The sequence below is a fragment of the Anolis carolinensis genome, chromosome 3 (genome assembly GCF_035594765.1).
Source record: "Anolis carolinensis isolate JA03-04 chromosome 3, rAnoCar3.1.pri, whole genome shotgun sequence".
In the NCBI taxonomy this organism is placed as follows: domain Eukaryota; kingdom Metazoa; phylum Chordata; class Lepidosauria; order Squamata; family Dactyloidae; genus Anolis; species Anolis carolinensis.
This window is the reverse complement of record NC_085843.1, coordinates 31,119,771-31,145,003: the sequence shown is the minus strand read 5'-3', so window position 1 is coordinate 31,145,003 and position 25,233 is coordinate 31,119,771. Positions and strand designations below refer to the sequence as shown.

The window sequence follows — 25,233 nt, the reverse complement described above, 5'->3', positions numbered from 1 at the left end:
AATATCCAAAATCAAATGTACCAGAAAATGTAATAAATTAGAGTCAAGCTAGCAGAGTAATTGAAGAATAAAACTGAATTTTAAACAACAATTGGCTGCGTTATGGGGTAGTTATAGATTGACTGCTGTGCGGCAACATGTGCCGGAGGTGAGTAGCACCATGTGATTTCTCTGTAGATGACAAGCAAGCGAAGGAGTCGTGCCAAGTAAGGAAATAATGAGAGGAGAATAGCTTGATCCAGTAGAGCAGGAACATAGCACTGCGACAGCATAACAAAACCACATTTGTTGCCTTTCAGATTTCATAATAGCATTTTATATAGTATGTCTCAAGTGATCCCAGCCTTTCACTGATATTATCTCTAGGATGCAGTACTATTTGCGGGAAATGAAGTCTGTTGAAGAGAGATGCACTTCTGTTGATGTCGGGTACATAAGATGTGGGCAGACTTCAGGCTTGTGGAATCTATTTTGGGTTTTGTTTTCTCCTCTAGAGGTCCACCAATAGGTGTGCGATGCAAAAGTCACATTGTTATGTTTAAATCAACACCAATTTGTGGCAACACTATCAGAGGATTTTCTTGGCAAGATTTAGTTGGAAGAAGCTTACCATTGTCTTCTTCAAAAGCTGAGAAATGATTATTTGCCGAAGGCCACCTAATGGGTTTTCATGGGTAGGCAGGAATTCAGACTCTGGCCTCTTGGAGTCCTAGCGCAGCACACAAACCACTTTACCACTCCGGCTCACCCGGAGTCCCCAGTGGCGCAGTGGGTTAAGACTGTTGACCAACAGGTTGGCAATTCAAATCTGGGGAGAGCAGGTGAGCTCCCTCTCCAGCTCCCCATGCGGGGACATGAGAGAAGCCTCCCACAAGGATAGTAAAACATCAAACATCCAGGCATCCCCTGGGCAACGTCTTTACAGATAGCCAATTCTCTCACACCAGAATCAACTTGCAGTTTTTTAAGGCGGTCCTGACAGGAAACCTCCACAAAAATAATTCACTTAGAATTAAATAGTTCTGATCCTGGGAATTTGTGTTGAGTACCAGATCATAATGATGTTCACAGTCCCCATGTGCCAAAAATCCACTCTTGATAATCCAAATGTCTCTTTATTGCAGAAGTGAAGTTAAAACCCAGTAGACAGGTGTGAGGACATTGGGTTACTATTGTTACAAATATTGGGAGCTTTCAGCCATCAATTATTGCGTGGAACTCACCCAAAGATCTAACAGTACATTTTATATATAACCTGCCTGTCCCAGTGTATATGTATTTCTTTTACCTCAAGCCTTCCTTGGATGAAACCGTATGAATACTACAAAATCTATTGATCAGAGACAAAATTTGGATTACTGTTACTTAAGGGAGGGAAATCTTACAACAATTATTCTTATGAGAATAAATTTCTTCCAGTTCAAAAGTATTTTCTGCACACAAAAATGTTTTGCATAAAACATTATTCTTTGAACAATAGTACCTCTGTGTGTGTGTGCACAAAATCCTAAAAATCTTTCAGTAGCTCTTGACAATATATCTCTGTACTGACACAGCTTTTTTCACTGATGATGAGAAAACTTGCAAGTATCCTTTCCATTGCTGTTGCACATGCCATGAACAGCTATATCTTTCAGCAAGGGCTCCTTATAGCAGCTCTATATCTTATTTGTATTGCAAAACAACAATAACAATGAAAGACCAATACAATATTTAAAAATGAAAATAATTTTAACCAATATAAACCTATCAGGATTTCAATAGGAAGTGTGGGCCTGCTTCTGGCCAATGAGATAATCAGGTTAATCAGGGTTGTTGTTGTTGTTGTGTGTCTTCAAGTCATTTCAGACTTTGGGAGAGCCTAAGTTCAAAATTATTTATTTATTTATTTACTACATTTATTTACTACATTTATATCCCACCCTTCTCACCCCAAAGGGAACTCAGAGCAGCTGTATGTACATACAATATATTATATTATTAGCATAGCACAATATTAGCATTATATATTACTATATTGAACTATACCACTATACTGTAATATTATATGTAATATATAACATATAATTAATATTATTATATCGTATTAGTATTAGTATTATATTGTATAAAATGATAATATTATTATCAATATCATATGTATATACAATATATTATATTATTAAAACTGATATAAAATGTTATATTATAAATGAGGGCGGGGGCCAGGTAAATGACCTTGGAGGGCCGCATCCTGCCCCCAGGCCTTAGTTTGGGGACCCCTGGTGTAGAGCATTGAATAGTTGCCTTTTGTGTGTGTGTAAACCAACCTGAGTCCCCTTGGGTAGAGAGGGCGGTCTATAAATAACGTTGTTGTTGTTGTTGTTGTTGTTGTTGTTGTTGTTGTTGTTATTGACTTGTTTATTGTAGACTGCTTTGGAAGTGTCTCTGCAAACAAAGTATGTAGGTATTCTAAGCAAAATAGGTTTAGTATATGTTTGAATCTGGGACTTGTTGGCCAAGAGCTTACATGTTAATAAGATATATCGGATCTTTCACTTGAGAAAAGTAATACAGTAGAGTCTCACTTATCCAAGCTAAACGGGCAGGCAGAAGCTTGGATAAGCGAATATCTTTGATAATAAGGAGGGATTAAGGAAAAGCCTGTTAAACATCAAATTAGGTTATGATTTTACAAATTAAGCACCAAATCATCATGTTATACAACAAATTTGACAGAAAAGGTAGTTCAATACGCAGTAATGTTATATTGTAATTACTGTATTTACGAATTTAGCACCAAAATATCATGATATATTGAAAACATTGACTACAAAAATGGCTTGGATAATCCAGAAACTAGGATAAGTGAGGCTTGGATAAGTGAGACTCTACTGTATGCCCTAAATCTTGAAAATTCATTAAATGTTTCAGCTTCCCCAAGCAGGAATTTTCAGCATGAGTGTTGTTGGTGCAGTTCAGGAAGAAATTGTACTGTTTTCTGTTCATCTTTTTATATTTGTTCATTTTTTTAATAAGCATCCTACTTCCTGAGGAACCTTCTGATTTTTCCTTCTTCCTTTGGGCTGAAAACAAGGCAAATCATTTGCCAAGCAGGCCATCTGCTTCCTTGTCTCATTGCCATACGCTAAACAAATCTACTTGGAATTAAATTCTGTAGATTTTCAGTGGAAATTACTTCTAAGTAGGTGCACTCTGGATTGCCTCTTTAATTGCATTTGGAGACGCTCAAGCAATTGGTTCTTGGCACTTTGATCCTAAAAGCATTTCTGTTGAAGGCCACCTCTTTAAAACAGAAGGGCCTGACTTCTGATATAAGATTCACCTTGGATGTCAGCAGCCTGGGTCCACTCATTTAGGGTTCTTGCTTCCTATAAAGTGAGATTGAAAAGCACTTGATTTGCAGTTGCATGTTAAAATAGGATAATCCCTCCACATTTGCTGTAAAAGTCAAAAACTTCCAATAAAATTTGCTATTTTTTCCTTTAATGTTTATTTATTTTAATTTATTCAAATATACATACATTGCAAGTGTTTGTTGCATACAGTGCAATACTTTCATCTGTTAGTCTTTCATAATCATTTCTCAGACAATATATTTTCAATAAGGGGTCACAGTCTTCTATTTGAATAGTACATATAAAAATATTATAAGTTCCAAATTAATATCCGATTCCTCCTTGCCTTCAGCCTATTAGCTTCCTCTATGTACATTTTAAAATTAATTTTACATTGAGATATTGGATCATTGGTTGCCATTCATTAACAAATTTCTCTAAAGTTTCTCCTCTTAAGTGTATCGTTATTTTGTCCATTGTCAGCAACTCTGTAATATGTTGTTCCAGTTCTGCTATTTTTTTAACCTGGTAGAACCTCTCTCTAGGAATCTGTTTCGATAGAGTCACATTGAAGGACCTAGCGATTCCTAGGGAGAAGATTCTAAATCAAGTTTGTGAATAATCAAATCCACAAAAGTTAAGCCACAAATGTGGAGGGACAACTGTATATACTTTTGTATAAGTTGACCTTGTGTATAAACCAAGGGCAGATTGTGGGGCCAAAATCATGGATTTTGATGTGATCTATGGATAAGGTAAGGGTCATTCTATAGAGAAGGGAAAGTGCCAGCGCTATTTCAGGGGACCAGCTGCTCCAGGCTCCGTCACCTTTTCCCTGCCCATGCTTTCAAAAAGGCTTTCGCCACTCTACTTAGAGAAGGGGATAGTTCCTTTTTTGATAATTACATTAATAACTTTGATCAAAAGGGAACTATTCCCGTCCTCTGGGTGCAGGGACAAAAGGTGAGAGCTTAATCTATCCCAGAGGAAACTAAAAGTAGCACTAAGCTGTCTCTACTCTCAATGCTATTTTAAGGTGAAGCATCAAAGAACAACCACCACCACCACTACTTTTCTACAAGCCATTCAGAAAGGCTAGAAATGATACCATGGCAGAGAGAGTAGAAGGGGTCGGTACTTTTTAGGTGTAGCGGACTAAGCTGACCTTTTGCCACTCTACTCAAAGAAAGCAGTGGTTCCTTTTTTGTTAAAAGTTGAGATACAGCACTTATCTAGATCCGTGGAAGAGTTGACCCAGGTTTTTCTACTCATGTTTCCAGTCTATACATGAGCACCTCCTGTTTGTACCTGAAAAGCTTTGTTATTGTCATCTGCCTTCAAGGTGTTACTAATTTATGGGGTTTGACCACAACCTGCAAATCTCATTTTGCAGGAGACTCTTAATATCTTCAAGAGCCAGGGTGGAAGTATTTGGATGCCATCTTCTGATCTGTATGTGTATCTGTGTCTTAATTACATCCTGAAATTAGAAAGAAGCACAGAAGGGAATGGTCTGTCTGTCTGACTATTCATTCTCTTTCTTGCACTAAGTTTTTAGATAATCATAGCCATCTAAAATTGTATTCTTCACAGTGAGCAGGAACTGTTATCTACTAGCTAATTCTGTCGCATCATTCACCGTGTATTATGAATCTTAAATGGGCCTTATTGTATTTCAGCATGGTGCTTTGCTAAGGCAAGGTTGGGGCTACAAAAGTTATTGAAGTAAATAACAGTGCTAGTTATAGATCTTGCTGTTGGTTAAAGCTGGAGTCCTATGCAGTCCTCAACAGGTTTGACTTTTGCAGATTTTGTTATTTAGGGATTTAATAAAATGTTGTCAATAATAATAATAATCATCATCATCATCATGATCATCATCATCATCATCATCTTTTTTTCTAGACAGTCCTCTCTCCCTGAAGGGACTCAAGCGGTTTACAAAAGACAAACATTCATTGCCTCAAATAAGTACAAACACATCAATGTTGGAAATAGCAATCTCCCAAGCCACGCACTATTTATTTGTTAATGTGTATATTTGGTAACCTGTATTCCATATGTATGTTGATTTGATTCTTTGATGTGGGAGGAGTTATAGACATGTGATTATGCTGAGCATGTGCAGACTTAAGACTCTATTTTGTATTCAGTATCTGTTTAGACCTCAGATGAGGTGGATGCATGCAAGTGTGTGTTCGGACTTCATGAAAGCAGTTTGCTGTTTGGACTTCAGAGAGAAGTCAGTTTAGAGACTACAATATTTGCTTATGGACTTCAGTGAGTACAGCTATACTAAAGACTATGGGCTAATGATTAAGACTGATACCCTGTGTTCTCAACACAGACAGAAGAACTATATCCGATCTGTAACTGAACTTTATAAGAAATGTGCCTGTATGGTGAATCAATGTGATGTTTTTTTTTTTAAAGAAGACTTGAGTGCATATTTTAACTAAGAGATTTAAAGGGATTGTATATCTTTTTGGCAACTTCAACTGCAAAGAAACAACCATCCTCTGCTAACCAACTATATTTTTGTTGTGGCATATCTTTACCTTTGGTAGTCTAAATACATGGTTCTTCAGTTAAACAGCTGAAGTTTCCTGTGTGCTATTACTTTAATGTTTGTGAATATCACTTGTTCAAAGAGTTGACTTCTAACAAGGTTATGCTCTTCTTGACTAGTGGTTTTCCAAAAGTGGTCTCTACATATTCATGGAGATTCACATTTGCCAAAAGGATATGTGCCCATAGACTGGGTGCAGTTATGTTCCAATAGCTCATGCAATAAGTTATGTTTTGTAATAAGTTATGGAATGTCCAATAATCGGAAATAATACAGGATAAGCACAATAACAATAGTAAACTTTCAACAAAAGAATTAAGCATTGAAATGAAAATAAAACAGAAACAATCAAATAAGATGTAATGTTTAAACATTACAACATATACCCTAAAAACAATTAGAATACAATTACATTAAAATTGGCTTAGAGATGTCTTTACACAATCCCTGTTCTGTTTCGCTGGTAGTTGTGTGGAGAACCCCATGCGCCTTCTCTCCTTCCACCATCAGATGGTGGGGACAGGACAAGGTACATTGGCACCCTGTCCCTGTCCCCATCAGATGGGGCAAAGGGCAAAAAATGTGCATAGCTCATTTAGCTGCCCAAAACACATTTACCTTTCCATAGTTGCTGAGGAAGCATTTTGCAACTCTTCCTTGTCACTTGGAGGGTAAACAGGGCAGAGCCTGCCAAATTCAGCAGGCCCTGTCCCCAAAGTGCTTCCAAAAGGCAAAAAGCCCCAATGTGATAAGGTGGTAGGAATCTCTAGTTCCTCCAATGTGATTCTGTAGTCAGCTTCCAGTAAAAGGTGATCAGAGAGTTTAACTAGAGGACATAGAAATTCTTAAAGAAATGTTGTGACAGACTTTTTAAAATAGTGTTTTTTATTTGTGCCTTTTCACTTTCATGGGGGTCCTGTGGCCCCAACCCAAGCAAAAGTGGAAAGATGTTCTGATTCCACACTTTGGCCACTTCAGTGAATTTGGGGGGTGTGTGTGTGTACAATGCCCCCAAACGTATCAAAGGTCAGATTTTTCACTGTCAGGACATCCAATTTTAGTGGCATGGCATTGAGCACCCCTTGCCACACACAATTCTTCCTAAAGCAATGCATGGGGTGCCATATGCTTTATTTATAAGATCGACATGCTGGGAAGCCTTTTGGAAGTGCTAATCTGAACCTAAACAAGATGCAAACTGCCTACATAGATTTTTAAAAGGCAAATCAAGGCTCCACCACCTGTCTCTGAATTGTAGCATTGGTAGATGGTTTTGTATTCCATTTTTTAAAAAGTGGATGTCGCCTATTCCTGTTATACTCAGTTGTCTACCAGTAAGATACATTGAACTGAATGTGAATTGAATGCCTGCTCGGGAATGTGGGAATGCTCACGTTCTACGCTCTGAGACAAACCCTACCCAGTAGTGCTGCAGCTGAGAGCCTTAAGTGTCAAAAGGAGCTGGTATCAGCCTGCATTTCTGATAGAGGAGGACAGGTGGGAGTCAAAGATCAGTAGGCTCTGATTTACATGGCGGCAGCAGATGTCTTTGCCTGGAATATTATTGCAGCAGGGAGCCACAGGGGCCCACTTTGTATCAACGTCTTCACATGTCACCAGTTTTCAGCAGAAATGGCAAAACCTCCTGTTCAAATTTTATGCATGACCATGTGCCAGATACAAATAGGAATCTCGTTTACATCCTAAAGCTACGGGAGGAGAAGGGCAACTTATAACTTGAGCTTCTCCTTCTGTTGATTTTGAGAGCTCCGTGACTGGAGGAAATATCAAGTTTTAAATTAGTAAGAAGTATAAGCATAAAAAAGGGGAAATGTATTTTTATTTCTTCTTGTCTTGGAGCAAATTTTACTTACTAATTCCACTTAGCACAGACTCACTGAATGAATTGGACTTTTTACAAACTGTCTAACATTTCACAGAGTGGCCAAGGATGGTCCAAATGGCAAAAAGTAATAATGAGGGAAAACGTTTCGCCCACAGAGGTTGTGAGGTATATTGGGAAAAACTAAACAAGGAAGGTTTATATATCTGTGGAAGGTCCAGGGTGGGAGAAGGAACTCTTGTCTGTTGGAGGCCAGTGTGAATGTTGTAATTACTCAACTTGATTAGCATTAATGGCATTGCCAGATTCATGTCCTGACTTCTTCCTGCCTGGGGAAATCTTTTGTTCAGAGGTGTTAGCTGCCCCTGATTGATTCATGTCTAGAATTCCTTTGTTTTCTGAGTGTTGTTCCTTAATTACTGTTCTGATTTTAAGAGTTTTTTTTAATACTAGTAGCCAGATTTTGTTCATTTTCATAGTTTCCTCTTTTCTGTGATCTCAACCCAGTACTAAATGGTACAACCCAGTACTGCCCCAACCTATGATTGACTTGTTTTATTGCTATGTTTTTATATTGTCTGATGTCTGTGCTTGGCCCCATGTAAGCCACCCCATTTCGGGGAGATGGGGCAGGGTATAAAATTATTATTATTATTATTATTATTATTATTTTGAAATTGTCCACATGCTTGTGGATTTCAATGGCTTCTCTGTTTAGTCTCACATGACAGTTGTTAGAGTGGTCCAGCATTTCTGGGTTCTCAAATAATATACTGTGTTGGTTCATTGACTGCTCTGCTATGGCTGATTTCACTGGTTGAATCAGTCTGCAGTGCCTTTCATGTTCCTTGATTTGTGTTTGGGAGCTGTGTTTGGTGGTCCCTATGTAGACTTGTCCGCAGTTGCATGGCATACGGTAGACTCCTGCAGAGCTGAGAGAATCCCTCTTGTCCTTCGCTAAACATAGCATGTGTTGGATTTTCTTAATGGGTCTGTAGATAGTTTGTAGGTTGTGTTTCTTCATCAGCTTGCTTATGCGTTCAGTGGTTCCCTTGATGTTTGGTAAGAACACTTTTCCTCTGGGTGGATCTTTGTCTTTACTCTCATGGCTTGTTCATGGCCTTACAGCTCTTCTGATGTCTGTGGTGACTGACCTGTAGAGCCCAGTTTAGGTGGATTAGTTCACCTTGTCCTTTCCTTTCTTCTTAGTTGAGTTACTATCATCATCGTCATATTTATTTGTCTGCCCTTTTTTCTCTTAACAGAGACTCAGAGCAGCAAACAGTGCTAAAGTCAATCCAAGCTAATTGAATGCAACTTCTGCACTTAGAACTCAGTCTGCAAACCTTGAAGTAAGCTGAGGAAAAATGGGGAAATTGGGAAGATAAAATAAACTAGGGCTTTTTAAAAGCAGCTCAAAAGTGGGATGACAGCAGAATAATCAGGACAGTTCTTGCCAAACTGGGACAGTTGGAGGGTATATGATGTCAATATTTATTTTAAGATCCATTGATTCGGTGAGCTTAACTCCAGTTGAGTCTTTACCTTTATATATATAAAGGTAAAGCCCAGATTTCATCACTTCCTTGTTTTTATTTGTTTTATTTTTTATTTGTTCCCTTTCCTACTTTAAATACTTGCACCCATGTTAGTATTTTATAAGTGTGTTACATTTTCAACATTAATAGTCTTTCTTTGAGGTTGTAACACAGTTGATCCCAGCTGAAGTAAAGAAATTGGAAGGAATATCCTGACTTGATGTCTGCCATTGTCACAACAGCAAAGCAAACAGGAAGGTAGCAATCACGAGGAGAGAAAGAAAGGAAATTTTCAAGGATACAAAGGAAGCAGGTTGTTATTTTTAATTTAAACCCAACATATTTTGAACTGTTGTTTTTCTACAGGAATGCAGGAGCGTGCAAATAGAAGGTTGGAATTTTTGCTCTTCTGGAAGAATAATTACAAACAATGGTTTTGGTTTAACGTTTTTTTAAAGATATCCCTTTTGCACAGAGAAGGCTTTTCCCTTTAATTAATAAATAAAAACCCACTCTTTTCCCAGCCCAAGGCCCAAGGAGGCTCATGGCAAATTGAAACAAAGTACAGATAAAACACCTATTCATACAGAAGTTGAAAAACAATTAAACAAATCAGTGGGTTTTTTTAAGAGTTTAAACTTATATATTAAAAGATAACAGCATGGCATACCACGTTAAAAGGACAATCTGGCATATGAATTAAGACTGAAGGGCCAGCCTCAATAAAAAGGCCTTTACTTGTCAACAGAAATGGGTGGGAAGGGGCTGGGGCCAATCAAAAGTAGTGGATGGCATCCACTAAGGACTAGTTGGTTGAAAATTGTATGTAGGTAAGAGTCTAATTTCCTGGTATGGTAGCTGTTTCTTTCTTCTGAACATCTGCTTCCCGAATCAGGTGGCTTGAGTCTCTGGGAGTTGTAGTTAAAACAAAAAACTTCCTGAAACCCTGGGTCAGAGCTTCATTTTTATTCAGACCCTCAAAAACATGGTAGAATAAATATGTGAGGTGCAGTGTGTCCAACCCACCCAGTTCTCATATATTTTTGTTACTGTTCTCATCTGGAGGATAATGGTATGAAGAGGAGAGCCTTCTCTGCTTGCGGAGGCTCTTTGTGCAGTTCAGAACACTAGAAAGCCATATCATGTATAATTGACTCTGCTTTGGGTAATAAACATTGTGCTCAAAGCCAGTCGTAAAAAATCCAAATTACAGAATGGAGCTGTCTCAATGCACCTGAAGAAACATTTGCATGCCCAATCAAAGCCCGAGATCTGCCTTAAAGTCTGATTTTCTTTAATATGCCCTCCAGGGGGAAGTAGTTTGAATGCTCGCGGCTATGCATCCTTTTAACTATGACAGGCGCGGCTACAACACGTCCTGAACTGTGGTTGTCAAGGCTGAGCTTGCATTTATATGCTATTGTGCCGGAGAACCCATTTACTGTGTTTAAAGCGTAGGCTGCCATAGATTGCTGTAGTTTGGGGGGTGGGCTGGCTTGTGTGTTTTTAATTATTCTAGTGGTGTATTTTTTGCTTATTTCGACATGCTGGCAGCCTTTCCTCTTGAAGTTCAGTAGGATCACGTGGTCTCTTTCAATGGGAAGAACAATGCCACTCATCCTATGCCTTTATATGCTGTGCAGGTATGTTGCGCTTCTCTCTAAATAGCAGGGACAAAGTGAGAGTGTGGGAGTGAGAGGAGAGGGAGAGAGGATCTTTCATATTTTCAGCTTTTTTAATGGCTTGTTTGTACTGATTTCCTACCTTTCCTGCAGAGGTTTTTAAAGGAATTCTACTTGCTTTTCCATTCCATGATATGCCTTAGATTCTGTAGCAGGTATCAAGTACATTCATGTTTTAAAACAATTGTTTTAGAATTCTATCTAGAGGCAAGAATGTTCAGGGATCATTTATATGCACCATTCTCTCAAAGTCCTATAATTTTGGAATGGGGAGGCAGTTCTATTTAAAACACCAAATCAGCACAAATCTGGAAACCTGAAATGAACTAGCCTTTCTTTTTTTAAAAAAAATCTGCTTATTGTATTTGTTGGCTTTATGTATCATGGAAAACAGTGAATTATAGACATTACTTTACAATACTACTACTGGGACAAAGAACTTCTTTATCTGGTGAAAACGTTTATTTAAGGAACATTGAATCTCAGTTACAGAGATGCTGTTGTCAAGACCCTTCTTTGCTTTTAGATGAAGTCACAGTAGGAAATTTTAATGCTCTTGCAAATTGAGATGCATGGAGTGTGGGGACATGAAAGATGAATAATATCAGGGGAATGGATATAAATAATTGGCAGCATAAGCAACATCAATACACACTTTACATTGTGTCTTAAAATGAGACATTATTAGTTAACCTTCCTTCCATTATTTATGTAGCATGTACTCAGCACTCAAAACAAGGCAAAGTACCGGCCTTTTTAGTTATGAAAGCTCGGTCTAGTCTCCTAGGATACATATTCTGTAGTAGTTCTACAGTTATCAATTTACAGTTCTTCATTGTGATACACAGAAAACCTCTCTAAATAGTCCTCACTATTGAGCTCATTCCACTTGGTTTTGTATTATTATATTGGTTTCTTGCTCTGTTTGGAAAGGCTTTATTTAATATAATGGGCTTTCAGATTTGAAAGAGAAGATATCTGACAGCAAGGTTGTTGCTATCATTTCTTGTAACTGGCTCATTTAGTCTACCTTTTTAATTTAGATAGAAAGACATCCTTATTTTATGTTGTTGTATAACAAATGTTTTTCATGGCATATTGTTTGCTTTGCTTGTTCTGTTCCTCATAAGACAGGGAGAGGTCCTGGAAGATATGGTTCTTAAAGTTTGTTCTCTGAGAATCTTCAGAATTTGGGAAAGTTTGTTTTCTACATTCCAGCTTCCAGAGACTCCCAGCTCATATGTCCAGTGGTCATGCTGTGACTGAAGGAGTTATAGTCCCACACAGGAACTTTCTTAAACTTTGGACATCTTATTCAGCCACATCTCGACCTACTGAGATTTCACAGGTGCTTCTATAAACAAATGCAGTAGTGAAAAACTACTCCACTGGACCAAGACATTTTGCTCCCTAAGGCAAGATGAAGATTGCTCCATTTGATGACCAGAAGCTGACTGGCTTTTGAGTCTTAATTCAACACTGATATCCAGATAGTATAACTTCTACACAGTAGAAGTGACAAATATTGGAGTAGACAAATATTGGAGGTGTAAGGCAGTTTGTGTGGTATGTACAGATCTGTGTTCTGTGATAATGAAAAGGCCAAGAAGAATGACTTGGAAATTGGGGAGCACAGAATGGCCCCTTCCATGCTGTCCTTCCGGCAGCAGGCTGAAACCTTTTTATTCTGATAGGCTATTAAAGATGAAGGTTTTAAAGATCAAATCAGGGGTGCTGTGGCTTTTAACTTTGAATTTGTTTTAATGGTCTTTAACTGGGATTTTAAAACTACTGTTTACATTTAATCCTGTTTTAATCTTCATATATTTGTATATTTTAAATAGTAATGCTGGTGCTTTTATGATAAGCTGCTTTGAGTCCCGTTCAGGGAAGATAAATCAGGGTATAAATAAATATGATAACAATAAAGAATCATAATTTACTTCTGTTCACCACCAGAAGCTGGCACTTGGGATAGTTGCTTCGTTCTTCCTTAAGACAGTACAAGTCTTCTTTCAAATAGGACAGGTCTAATTCTTCCTTAAATTGAACTGCAGTTTATCAAGAATTCTACTCTAGATATAAACTATTGGAGTAGTCCCCCATATTTAAAATTAAAATATAAATGCCTGTGTATAGAAAGCTAATCCTGATATAGCTTCTTTCTTGCATAATGCTTTTAGGGGCATTTGAGAGCTTCCTGTTCCCCAAATGAGTCCTAACTTGGGATTCTCTCCCGAACATACATATGATCTAATCTTTAACTAGCTCAGTGAAAATAGCATCAAACCTTGCTTCTTCACAGCTATTACAATTGCTTGTGATGACAGGCAGAACAATATGATAGCATTAGATTGTAACCGAGGGCCCTTTCACACAGCCGTATAACACAGAAGGCAGAATATCAAGGCAGAATAACCCACAATATCTGCTTTGAACTGGAATATTTGAGTCCACACTGCCATATATCCCAGTTCAAAGCAGATAATGTGGAATTTTATTCAGCTGTGTGGAAGGGGCCTGAGGTACAGGTAGACATATCATCATCCTCACCACCATCCTCACCACCACCTCACCATCATCCCACCTTTTCCCAGGTTTGGAACTCAAGTGTATTACAACATTTAAAACAAGCATAGTTAATCATTCATAGCATACAAAAGTTAATAATTAAAGTATTTTAAAAATAAAGCTAGTTGAAAAATATACCGGGCCTGAGGGGAAGAGGTTCAACACATTATAGAATGTCAATTTCCCCCTAAGCAATATCCGTCCTCAAGAGGTTGCTCAAACAAACAAAATCTCCTCCTTCCAGAAAGATAGCCAGGAAGGTGTCAGTCTAACACCTCTAGGAAAGGATTTCCAGATCTTGGGAGCAAGCAATGATCTCAAAACGTGGGCAGACTCATATAGGATAATGGAGTCCTTTAATTAATACTTATTAACTTCTACTGGTTTAGGCCATCAACTGCCATTATTTGAGTAGCCAAACCATAACACGTACGCCTAACAGAGGAGGTTGACCCCATGATTTCATAAGTATAAAACTCTTTAGGATAGCAAACAAACAAACAAACAAACAGAATGGGAAAATATCCCAGAAGCATCTTAAAGAGGATTGAGCACCTCACTGGGGAGATTCCAGTGTGGCACCAATGCAAAGGAATGTTAAAAAAAAAATAGATAATTGAATTTCTGGTATGTAGCAGCTAGTTATAGAAATTTCGTATTTTCAAGTATTCTCTGAATCTGTTTTGAAGACATTTGTGAATTTTGGTAAATTCTTATCAAAAAGCTAAATTGATGTCAATCAGCAGTGTTGGAATTCAGTAAACAAGTACATGTTGTGTCTGCCAGCCATATATGTATTAAAAAGGAAGAGCTGTTTCAGGAAAAAGTGGTAACAGTCCTAATGTAAGCAAGCACTAAATTGGTTGAATACACAAGAAGCTTTAGGACACTGTTCATACAATTTGTTTTACTTGGGCTGCTGCTGGCAGCAATTTGGAAACTTCCTTTGCTACAGGATATAGCTGTAAGATCTTACAAATTAGTTATGTCTGTACTAAATAAATAAGACATTTTCTACCATCAAAATTGGTACAATTTGTCATCCGTTCCCCCTTCCAACTCTGCTGCATGTGCAGAATCTTGTGCAACCTTCCAGATGTGCTGTTTTAGACAATATAGACAGTTGTAAGAAAGGCTGGGAGCTGCAGTTCAGTAACATCTGGAGAGCCAAACGATTACTGCCATGGTTTCGGGTATTATTTTATGTTTGCTTCTAATGCGATTGTTGTGTCATGACTTTGATGTTTTTAGAGATTGGATGAATTACTAGGAAAGGCTATGCTAGAGGTCCCCCCCCCAAGCAGTTTCTAAAATAATATATCCTTTGTTTAATGTATAGAAGCAAAAAGGCGTTTAACATCTGGTGTCATGATGTCATGCAAGATTTAAAGGCAAATGTAGAGTATGAATCAGCATCTGTTACAGAAAATCTCCCTGCTGCATTTTCAGTGTTACAAGTTTCCACTTAGTTTGACTTGACCTCTTGCGTACTAGACTTTAGCCTCGGAGTACATTACGTCCAAGAGAGTTCCAGTAAATTACAAGTGATTCTGCTGTTGGGCAAATGCAAAGGTTCTCTCCCATGTAGACTTTAACAGCTGTGAAATAGAATAAAGGAAGCTGTCTTTTATCAAGTCAGGCATTGGTGCCTCTACCTTTGTATGGTCTACATCAGTGGTTCTCAACCTGTGGGTCCCGAGATGTTTTGGCCTTCAACTCCCAGAAATCCAAACAGCTGGTAAACTGGCTGGGATTTCTGGGAGTTGTAGGCCAAAACACCTGGGGACGCACAGGTTGTGAACTACTGATCTACATGGTGGTCAAAAATTGATTCTTCAGCAAGTATGGAGACCTTCTATCATGTAGACAAGGAGGACCCTACATTTTGAAGAAATCTTTGCTATAGTCTTTCAACATAGCAAAGAGCTGCAGTTGCCATAAAATTTGGGCAATAATAATGATAAAGTGAAACTTGATGGCAACCGAATTATGTTACCAGTGGTGTGCCCCTCCAGGTTTGGCAGGGGTCTACCAGGCTTGTTTTCCTTACAAATGATGCCTGCTTGTTATCTATACCACATGTGTTAAACCCAAGGTCCATGGGCTGAATCTGGCCCACCATGTCATTTTATGTGGTCCTACAGATGCTGGACTAACGACTCCTGTATTCCTCAGCATTAGACATCATGAATAGAGCTGATGGGAACTGATACATGAAAGGCTGCAGTTTCTTCTGTTTAGTCAGGATAGTAGGGTTTAAATTTGGATACAAGGCTTGTGAATATGATGGCTGAGTTTAACCTTTCCCAACCTCAGAGCCACAAGTGCTGTTAGTTTGCAATTCCCATTATTCCCATTTGGTATGGCAGATAATCAGAAGTTATGGGAGCTGTTGTTCAATAACATCCGGGGGCCCAAAATGGATAAAAACTAAAGAATATTGACCATTATGTAAAAAATATATAGTTGTCCCTTTATGTGCATGGATTCTCCCTCTTTAGATTCACGGCCCTTTGAAGATGAATATAAGACAGATGTGGCCTTGATGATAACATGTCTGACATCCTGATCTACACTGACTGCTGATGGCTCTATAGAACTGGATGGGAATCATTCCTAGTCTTGCCTAGAAATTCAAGGAATTGAATCTGAGGCCTTCTGCATTCAAAGCATTAACTCTACCAAAGCATGAAAGAGTTATTATTATTATTATTATTTGGACCATACCTGAATTCCCTAGTGAGTGTATACTGTTTTGCAGTTTTGAGGGGCTACAAACCAAAAAGAAGGAACATTTAAGCTCTGAACTTTTCCAGGCAGTTACAGCTATTCTGGAATTCCATAGGAAATGGTAGCAGCACTTCCCATGATGAGACAGGTTTAGATTACCATGCTTTTATTTTATTCTATTGACATTTATTTAAACCAGTGTTTTGTTTTGTTTGTAAAGAGCCTATGAATAAAATAGGGAGGGGGGAGCATGAAATACTGAGTGGGAAACACATTACATAAAATTAAAAAGAGAAGGTGGGGAGTAGCTCCTCTTTGATCTGACAAATGCTTTCTTAGAAACCTTTAATGCATTTCATGGATGTAGAATTATGACAGTTGAAGTAAGAAAATGTATCATGTCTCGCTATTGACTTGACAAATGCAGCATTATCTTAATTTGTACGTTCTTTTTCTCCCCAGAAAGAGACATGAGTTTACATAATCATCTAATGGCCATTTGCCTTTGAGACGCCTATCTGCAGGCTATGTTTAAAATTCTGTCTCTAATATTGATAGTGCAGTTGCATAAAGGTTTTGCTAATCTTTTCAAACATGGTTTCTATTTAAAAGAACATTGAAGAGTATCACATGTTCTTTGTTCATATATTCCTTTTGCATCAGTGGACCTGTTTGAGTTTAAGATAATGCATTTGTTTTCAGCCAATATAATCCCAACAGTGCAAGCTTTAACACTGATACTCTTCCTTTTCAAATTGCATAACCACATTGCTCTGTTTTGTAGTTGATAGAAGCGTTTTTCTTCTATGAGTTTTTAATCCAATAAAATTTAAAGAAAACACATATACACACACAAATTTCCCAACTCTACCTTATTTCTGTTTCCATACCCTATTTATTTATTTATTTGCAGCATTTTTACTGTGCCTTTCTCGCCTGAGGGGACTCAAGGTGGCTTACATAAATTGTTCTTTGTTACATCATTTGTTCTTTGTATGGAATAAATAGCTTTCAATAAATTGCTTTCATAGGTTGCTATCCGTTTTCTGGGCTGTATGGCCATGTTCCAGAAGCATTTTTTCCTAATGTTTTGCCTACAACTATGGCAGGCATCCTCAGAGGTTGTGAAATCTGCTGGAAACTAAGCAAGTGGAGTTTAAATATCTGTGGAATAATGTCCAGGGTGGGAAAAAGAACTCTTGCCTACCTGAGGCAGATGTGAATGGTGCAATTGGCCATCTTGATTACCATTGAATGGCCTTGCAGCATCAAAGCCTGGCTGCTTCCTGCCTAGGGGATTCCTTTGTTGGGAGATTTAAACTGGCCCTGATTGTTTTATTCCTGGAATTTCCCTGTTTTCTAATTGCTGTTCTTTATTTACTGTCCTGATTTTAGAGTTTTTAAAATACTGATAGCCAGATTTTGTTCATTTTCATGGTTTCCTCCTTTCTGTTGAAATTCTCCACATGCTTGTGGATTTCAGTGGCTTCTCTGTGTAGTCTGACATGGTGGGTGTTAGAATGGTCCAGCATTTCTGTGTTCCCAAATAATATACTGTGTCCAGGTTGGTTCATCAAGTGCTCCACTATGGCTGACTTCTCTGGTTGAATTACTCTGCAGTGCCTTTCATGTTCCTTGATTCATGTGTGGGCGCTGTGTATATAAACCCCACTTGCCTAGTTTCCAACAGACCTCAGAACCTCTGAGGATGCCTGCCATAGAAGTGAGTAAAACATCAGGAGATAATGCTTCTGGAAAAATGGCCATACAGCCTGGAAAACTCACAGCAACCCAGTGATTCCAGCCATGAAAGCCTTCAACAACAAATTGCTTTCATAGTTTGGCTCTTCCTTCATAGGCCAAAATCCAGTTGCTTGTTCAAGTAAAGCAGGTGTTAACTGGCCCTGATTGTTTCATGCCTGGAATTTCCCTGTTTTCTTTTTCTTGTTCTTTATTTACTTTATCGACTTTGGAATAGTAAGTCAATATGTATGTAAGTCTCATTACTTTCACGTATCTACACCAGTTGGTGCTAGTAATAGGATTTAGGCCATGATATAAATTACAGTAGAGAGCCTGTGTGGTGTAGTGGTTAAAGCATTGGACTCAGATTTGGGAGATCAGGGTTAAAATCCCTGCTTGGCCAGCCTCAAAGGAAGGCAATAGCAAACACCCCCCACCCACCCCCGCAATTTAAACAAATCCTGTGTTGTCGAAGGCTTTCATGGCCGGGATCACAGGGTTGTTGTATGTCTTTCGGGCTGTGTGGCCATGTTCCAGAAGCATTCTCTCCTGACGTTTCGCCCACATCTATGGCAGGCATCCTCAGAGGTTGTGAGGTAAGGTACCTCACAACCTCTGAGGATGCCTGCCATAGATGTGGGCGAAACGTCAGGAGAGAATGCTTCTGGAACATGGCCACACAGCCCGAAAGACATACAACAACCCTGTAAACAAATCCTGCCAAGACAACCCTGTGATGGTCTTGTTTTAAGGTACCAGAACTCAGAAATGACTTTTTGGACAATAAATTGCATCCTACCCATCAACTTTTTATCTCAAGATTATATATTTTTCTCACGTATTCAATTGTTATTCTCTAGGCCATTTAGAAGGGGCTGGTGGGGATTGCAGTCCAGTGATATCTGGAAGTTCCAGATTTCCCACCCTTGCCGTCAGAGTGAATAAGACAATGGAGTGAAGGAAGAATATGGCAATCAGGTGCAACAACATTGAGAACACTTGGATGTTCAAGAAAGGTGATGTTCCCCACTTTTGCTCCCCATTTGGCTTATGACTCATTTTTTTCTGCCTCTATCACTTTCGTTTCAGTATGGCTAGATCAAAATGTTCAGCAAATTGGCTCTTGCTCATTAGCTGCCCAGTGGACCATGCTGCTGACATGGACTGTGAGTTGCATTTGCAGATTCCGTTTGCAGATCCAACAATCCTTAGCACAGAGGGAGCACCAGATTTTGTGTAACTAACAGCCTGCAGTTTCCAGTCAGGAGGTCATGATGCTTTGTGACTGTGCTCACTATCTTGAGCAATCCTTCATTGTGCTGGAAAAAAAAACAGGCAAAAGAAATTCTGCCAGCCTGATTTAGATCACATAAATGATTAATTCCTCTTTTGTTAATTTTACTCTGTGACCAAGACTTTTTTTTTTTAAAACCTGGTCTCTTCATCTATTCTACACTGTTGAATTAATGCAAGTTGACACAATTTAACTGCTATGACTCAGTCCTATGAAATCATGGGAGTTGCAGTTTTACAAGATGTTTAGCCTCCTCTGCCAAAGAGTGTTGGTACCTCGCCAAACTACAACTCCCAGGACTCTATAGCATTGTATCACAGCAGTTAAATTGAACCAAACTATATTGATTCTAGAGATCCTTTTAAATAGAATTTATCCATTGAAATGAATAGGGCTTGTTAATAAACATTGATGTGAATCCTGTTAACGTCATTGAATTGATGGGGACTAAGATTATTCCCTGTGTTTGACTTTGCAGATTACTTTTCACTTTAGAATTTGAACCTCTTTCAATGTAAACATTCAGGAACAGTCTTTCCTAAGTCAGTGTTCTTCAAATATGTTAGACTCCGGCTCCTATTTTTCATAATCAGCAAAATGAAATGTCCATATTATAGTAATTATAGTCAACACATCTAAAACCTGTCAGGTTGTGGTCCTGACCTCAAATGGGGTCCCCTTAGCTCAATGTCAAAGTCCTGAAAAATTTGGAAATGGTGAAAGGTTTCTGAATGCCATCCATTTACACCAGAGTTTCTCAAACTGTGCTTCCCCCCGATGTTTTGGACTACAGCTCCCACAATTCCAAACAGTTGGTAAAATGGCTGGGATTTCTAGGAGCTGAAATTCAAAACACCTGGAGGAATAGAGTTTAAGAAGCACAGATTTACACAAATCTGTTTGCAATAGCGTGCAGTGTTTACAGTGGACTTTGAAGAAAATGCTTCATCTGTACTCCACCAAAAGGAAAATCAGCCTGTTTAGACGCATGGCAAATGCTGATTTATTATCAATAAATGTTTGATTTTTTTATACCTATTATATATACACCTGTATATATGGGGGTCACGTAAAAACATTTTACATAGAAAGTGGTTGTAAAAAAAAATTAGGGTTGGAAAGGATTGTGAATGGGAAAAGGTTTTAGAAACTCAGTCCTAGATCACTTCACGGGCATAATTTTCATAGAAGCTTACATATGGAAAAGACTATTTCAATTGTTGAACATCAGTATAACCACATGTTGCTTTGAAAGCACTCCTGGGAAATGTATGTGAGTGACCAATTCCTATATAATATTTTCTCATGAATCACACCCACAGGAGTAAACTGCAAAGACATTCCAATGCAGATAAACCAACCCCTATTGAAATCACACCTGTGTCAGTTACCGTTCTCATTTTTTTGTTTGCTTCAGTTGTAAAATGAGTTGTTAGAATGACGGGAAAGAGATCTTTTGGAATATGAACCACTATGTTTTGCTACACATAAATGAGAGAGATAGAAAATAGTGGAAGCTAGGCTCACAGCAAGCAAATCCTGTTTGATATAGAGATGTGGGACCTCCAAAGCTTTAGAAACATTTATCACAATCTGTTACATCTAGAACAAGAGACAGATGGTGAGGCACAAGAACAGATAATTTAGTGCCCTTGAGGATCTCTTGGACTGTAGCTCCCATATATCCAAAGTTTGTGTACATTGAATCAACAGAAGGCAAAAGCATCACTATCTCAATCATCCAAATTAGACAATTTTGGAGGATTTTGGATTTCAGAAAAACAGATAAGGGATGCTTGACCTATATTAGAGCTGTTTGCCTATATTTTATCCCTATATTTTCATAAATAATAGGACTAGATATTTCAACTAGAAATTGAGGAAGAGACTTAGGACATCACTGAGGGATTTAGGACTTCCCTTATTGTCAATGATGGTACCAGATAGGCTTGCAGTTTCTCAAGTCATAGAATCATAGAATCATAGAATCGTAGAGTTGGAAGAGATCTCATGGGCCATCCAGTCCAACCCCCCACTAAGAAGCAGGAAATCGCATTCAAAGCACCCCCGACAGATGGCCATCCAGCCTCTGCTTAAAAGCCTCCAAAGAAGGAGCCTCCACCACGGCCCGGGGGAGAGAGTTCCACTGACAAACAGCTCTCACAATGAGGAAGTTCTTCCTGATGTTCAGGTGGAATCTCCTTTACTGTAGTTTGAAGCCATTGTTCCGTGTCCTTGTCTGCAGGGCAGCAGAAAACAAGCTTGCTCCCTCCTCCCTATGATTTCCCCTCACATATTTGTACATGGCTATCATGTCTCCTCTCAGCCTTCTCTTCTGCAGGCTAAACATGCCAAGCTCTTTAAGCCGCTCCTCATAGGGCTTGTTCTCCAGACCCTTAATCATTTTAGTCGCTCTCCTCTGGACGCTTTCCAGCTTGTCAACATCTCCCTTCAACTGCGGTGCCCAAAATTGGACACAGTATTCCAGGTGTGGTCTGACCAAGGCAGAATAGAGGGGGAGCATGACTTCCCTGGATCTAGACGCTATTCCCCTATTGATGCAGGCCAGAATCCCGTTGGCTTTTTTAGCTGCCGCATCACATTGTTGGCTCATGTTTAACTTGTTGTCCACGACGACTCCAAGGTCTTTTTCGCACACACTGCTGTTTAACCAGGCGTCCCCCATTCTTTGATTTCCATTTTTTCTGCCGAAGTGAAGTATCTTGCATTTGTCCCTGTTGAACTTCATTTTGTTAGTTTTGGCCCATCTCTCTAGTCTGTCAAGATCGTTTTGAATTCTGCTTCTGTCTTCTGGAGTGTTAGCTATCCCTCCCAGTTTTGTGTCATTCCTGACATGAAAAAACACCCAGATCTGCTACTGCAAAGGGAAAGAGCACACACCCTTGTCCCCAGTACAGAAGCTACTGTGATTGGCATCTAAACTTTCCTTTGCTAATGGACATGGGGTAGCCCCTTTCATCACACCTAAAGCAGTAGCTAGTTTGAGAGGCCCAGGACAGGTACCATGACATGCCTAACTTTCTTCATAACCAGTTAGAAACAGCCAAATTTAGTTCAGAAGGAAGAACAGGGAGCCTACCTCTACCTGATCACCAGATATGCGAGATAGTCCTCAGGTCTCTTCTATATTGCACAACTAATAGCACTTTGATACTACCTTAATCACTATGACTTCATCCTATAGAATCCTGGGATTTGTAATTTGGTGAGGCACTGGACCTGTCTGGCAGAGAATTCCACACAAATGTGTGGAGAAGGTGGTGAAATGCTAACAGGGGATAGGGAAAAGGCAGAGATGCTCAACACCTTCTTTGCCTCAGTCTTCTCCCTGTCAGGGAACCGGCGTCCTGACTGATTGATGAGTCAGGTCTCACCTTCTACTCATCCGTCAGACCACTCTGCAACGGCAAAAGTGGCACCAACAAAGAACGACAACAACAGTCGATCTTATCTGCTAAACCCAGCAACACTAAAGACTTTATTTACACTAATATTTACAATTCTAATAACCAAAGCTGTCTGGACTCATCTTGCCTCCGCAAGATCAAATCATGGAGTTTCTCTGTCTGTCTCTGAATCTGTTATCAGTAAACTGAAGCACCTCCCCGCATTTCGCAGTTCATGACATATCTTCCTGCCACGTAGCACAAACAGAAGTCTTGGTCCTTTGCCCTTCTAGCAATCAATCAGGGCTCACTGCAATAAACCTCTTGACTGCTAGAATGCTTGCCAGAACAAATACACACACTTCCACAGCAACAATAGATTAAACATTTCACTACATATCACAAAAACAGTAACACTCACAAAAGCAGATTGGTGTTCAACCTGAGCAACATGGAGTGGACGAGGTAATAGGGGATATGCAACCCAAAATAGATAAAGAAGCAGTCCAGGATTACCTGGCTACACTAAATGAATTCAAATACCTAGGGCTAGATGAACTACATCCAAGAGTATCGGAGGAACTACAAAAGTCATTTCAGAACCACTAGCAATCTTTCAGAATTCTTGGAGAACACGAGACGTTAAAGCAGACTGGAGGAGGGCAAGTGTAGTCCCTATCTCCAAGAAAGGGAAAGAAGAGGATCCAAACAATTACCAATCAATCAGCCTGACTTCAATATCAGGAAAAATTCTGGAGCAAATTCTGGAGGAACTACAAAAGTCATTTCAGAACCACTAGCAATCTTTCAGAATTCTTGGAGAACACGAGACGTTAAAGCAGACTGGAGGAGGGCAAGTGTAGTCCCTATCTCCAAGAAAGGGAAAGAAGAGGATCCAAACAATTACCAATCAATCAGCCTGACTTCAATATCAGGAAAAATTCTGGAGCAAATCATTAAGGAGGTAGCGTGCAATGACTTAGAAAGGAATGCTGTGATTACAAAAAGTCAAGGTTGATTTCTCAAAAACAAGTCATACCAGTAGAATATTGTCTCTTTTTTTGAAAGTGTTACAAGCTTTGCAGATGCAGGAAATGCTGTGGATGTAGCATATCTTAATTTCAGAAAGGCCTTCGACAAAGTTCCCCCATGACCTTGCAAGCAAACTAGTCAAATGTGGGCTAGCAATGCTACTATTAAATGGATCTGTAATTGGCTAAGCGATCAAACCCAATGGGTCCACTTCATCCTGGAAAGAAGTGACTAGTGGAGTGCCCTAGGGTTTGGTCCTGGACCCAGTACTGTTTAACATCTTTATTAATGACTTGGGTGAAGGTTTAGAGGCATGCTTAATCAAGTTTGCAGATGACACCAATTTAGAAGGGATAGCTAATACTCCAGAGGACAGGAGCAGAATTCAAAATGACCTTAACAGACTAGAGAGTGGGCCAAAAGAAAAGAAAAGAAAAGAATTTCAACAAGGATAGATGTAAGATACTACACTCAGGCAGGAAAAAGGAAATGCAAAAATACAGAATGGGTGATGCCTGGTTTGACAACAGTCCGTGTGAAAAAGATCTTGAAGTCTTCATGGTCAACAAGTTAAACATGAGCCAACAGTGTGATGCATCAACTAAAAAGCCAATGGGATTTTGGGCTGCATCAAAAGGAGTATAGTGTCTCGATCAAGGGAAGTCATGGTGCCGCTCTATTCTGCTTAGATTAGGCCCCACCTGAAATACTGTGTCCAATTCTGGGCACCACAATTTAAAAAAAATATTGACAAGCTGGAAGGTGTCCAGAGGAGGGCAACTGAAACAATTAAAAGTCTGGAGACCATGTCGATCCTATGAGGATCATCCTAAAGAGCTGAGTATGTTTAGCCTGTATAAGAGTTGGTTGAGAATAGACATGATAGCCATGTATAAATATGTGAAAGGGTGTCATAAGGAAGAGGAGCAGGTTTGTTTTCTGCTGCCTTGAAAACTAGGACTTGGAGCAATGGGTTAAAATGGCAGGAAAGGAGATTCCACCTAAACATTAGGAATTACTTCCTGATTGTTAGAGCTGTTCAGCATGGAACTCTGCCTCGGCGTGTGGTGGAAGCACCTTTCCTGGAAGCTTTTAAACAGGCTGGATGGCCATCTGTCAGGGGTACTTGTGCTTTTCCTGCTTGGCACAGAGTTGGACTAGATGGCCCATGTGGTCTCTTCCAACTCTATTATTCTAATTAAAAAATCACAACCTTACATAGGATACAACTGTCTTAGAAAGTGCAGTATGGTGTAGAATGAAAGTAGCCTGTGTACTCTAGAAATTTTAATCAAAAAAGCAACTCCTCAAGGCTGTGTCAACTCAGTGTGAATGCTGTGCCTTAACTCTTATCAAAAAAAGAAACCATTCCCTTCTCTGAGTAGATGAGTGGTGAAAGGCAAGAGCTAAACCCTTTCCAAAAGAACTTGAAAGAGACACCAACCTCCTCTACTATCTCCACTGTGGTGCCACTTTTGGCCTTTTT

At 39.2% G+C, this 25,233-nt stretch overlaps 1 protein-coding gene across 3 annotated transcripts in view; it reads left to right on the top strand.

The window, feature by feature from the left end:
* Positions 1 to 25,233, top strand: part of lnx2 (ligand of numb-protein X 2) — a 113,832-nt gene that overhangs the window by 46,254 nt on the left and 42,345 nt on the right. Inside the window, exon 1 of one of the 3 annotated variants that reach the window (XM_062974672.1) lies at positions 10,675 to 10,931. The exons of the other annotated variants lie outside the window; for them this stretch is intronic. The gene's annotated coding sequence lies outside the window, so the exon portion shown is untranslated. Of the gene's footprint in view, positions 1 to 10,674; positions 10,932 to 25,233 lie in introns of those variants that run through there. 3 annotated transcript variants of the gene reach the window in all.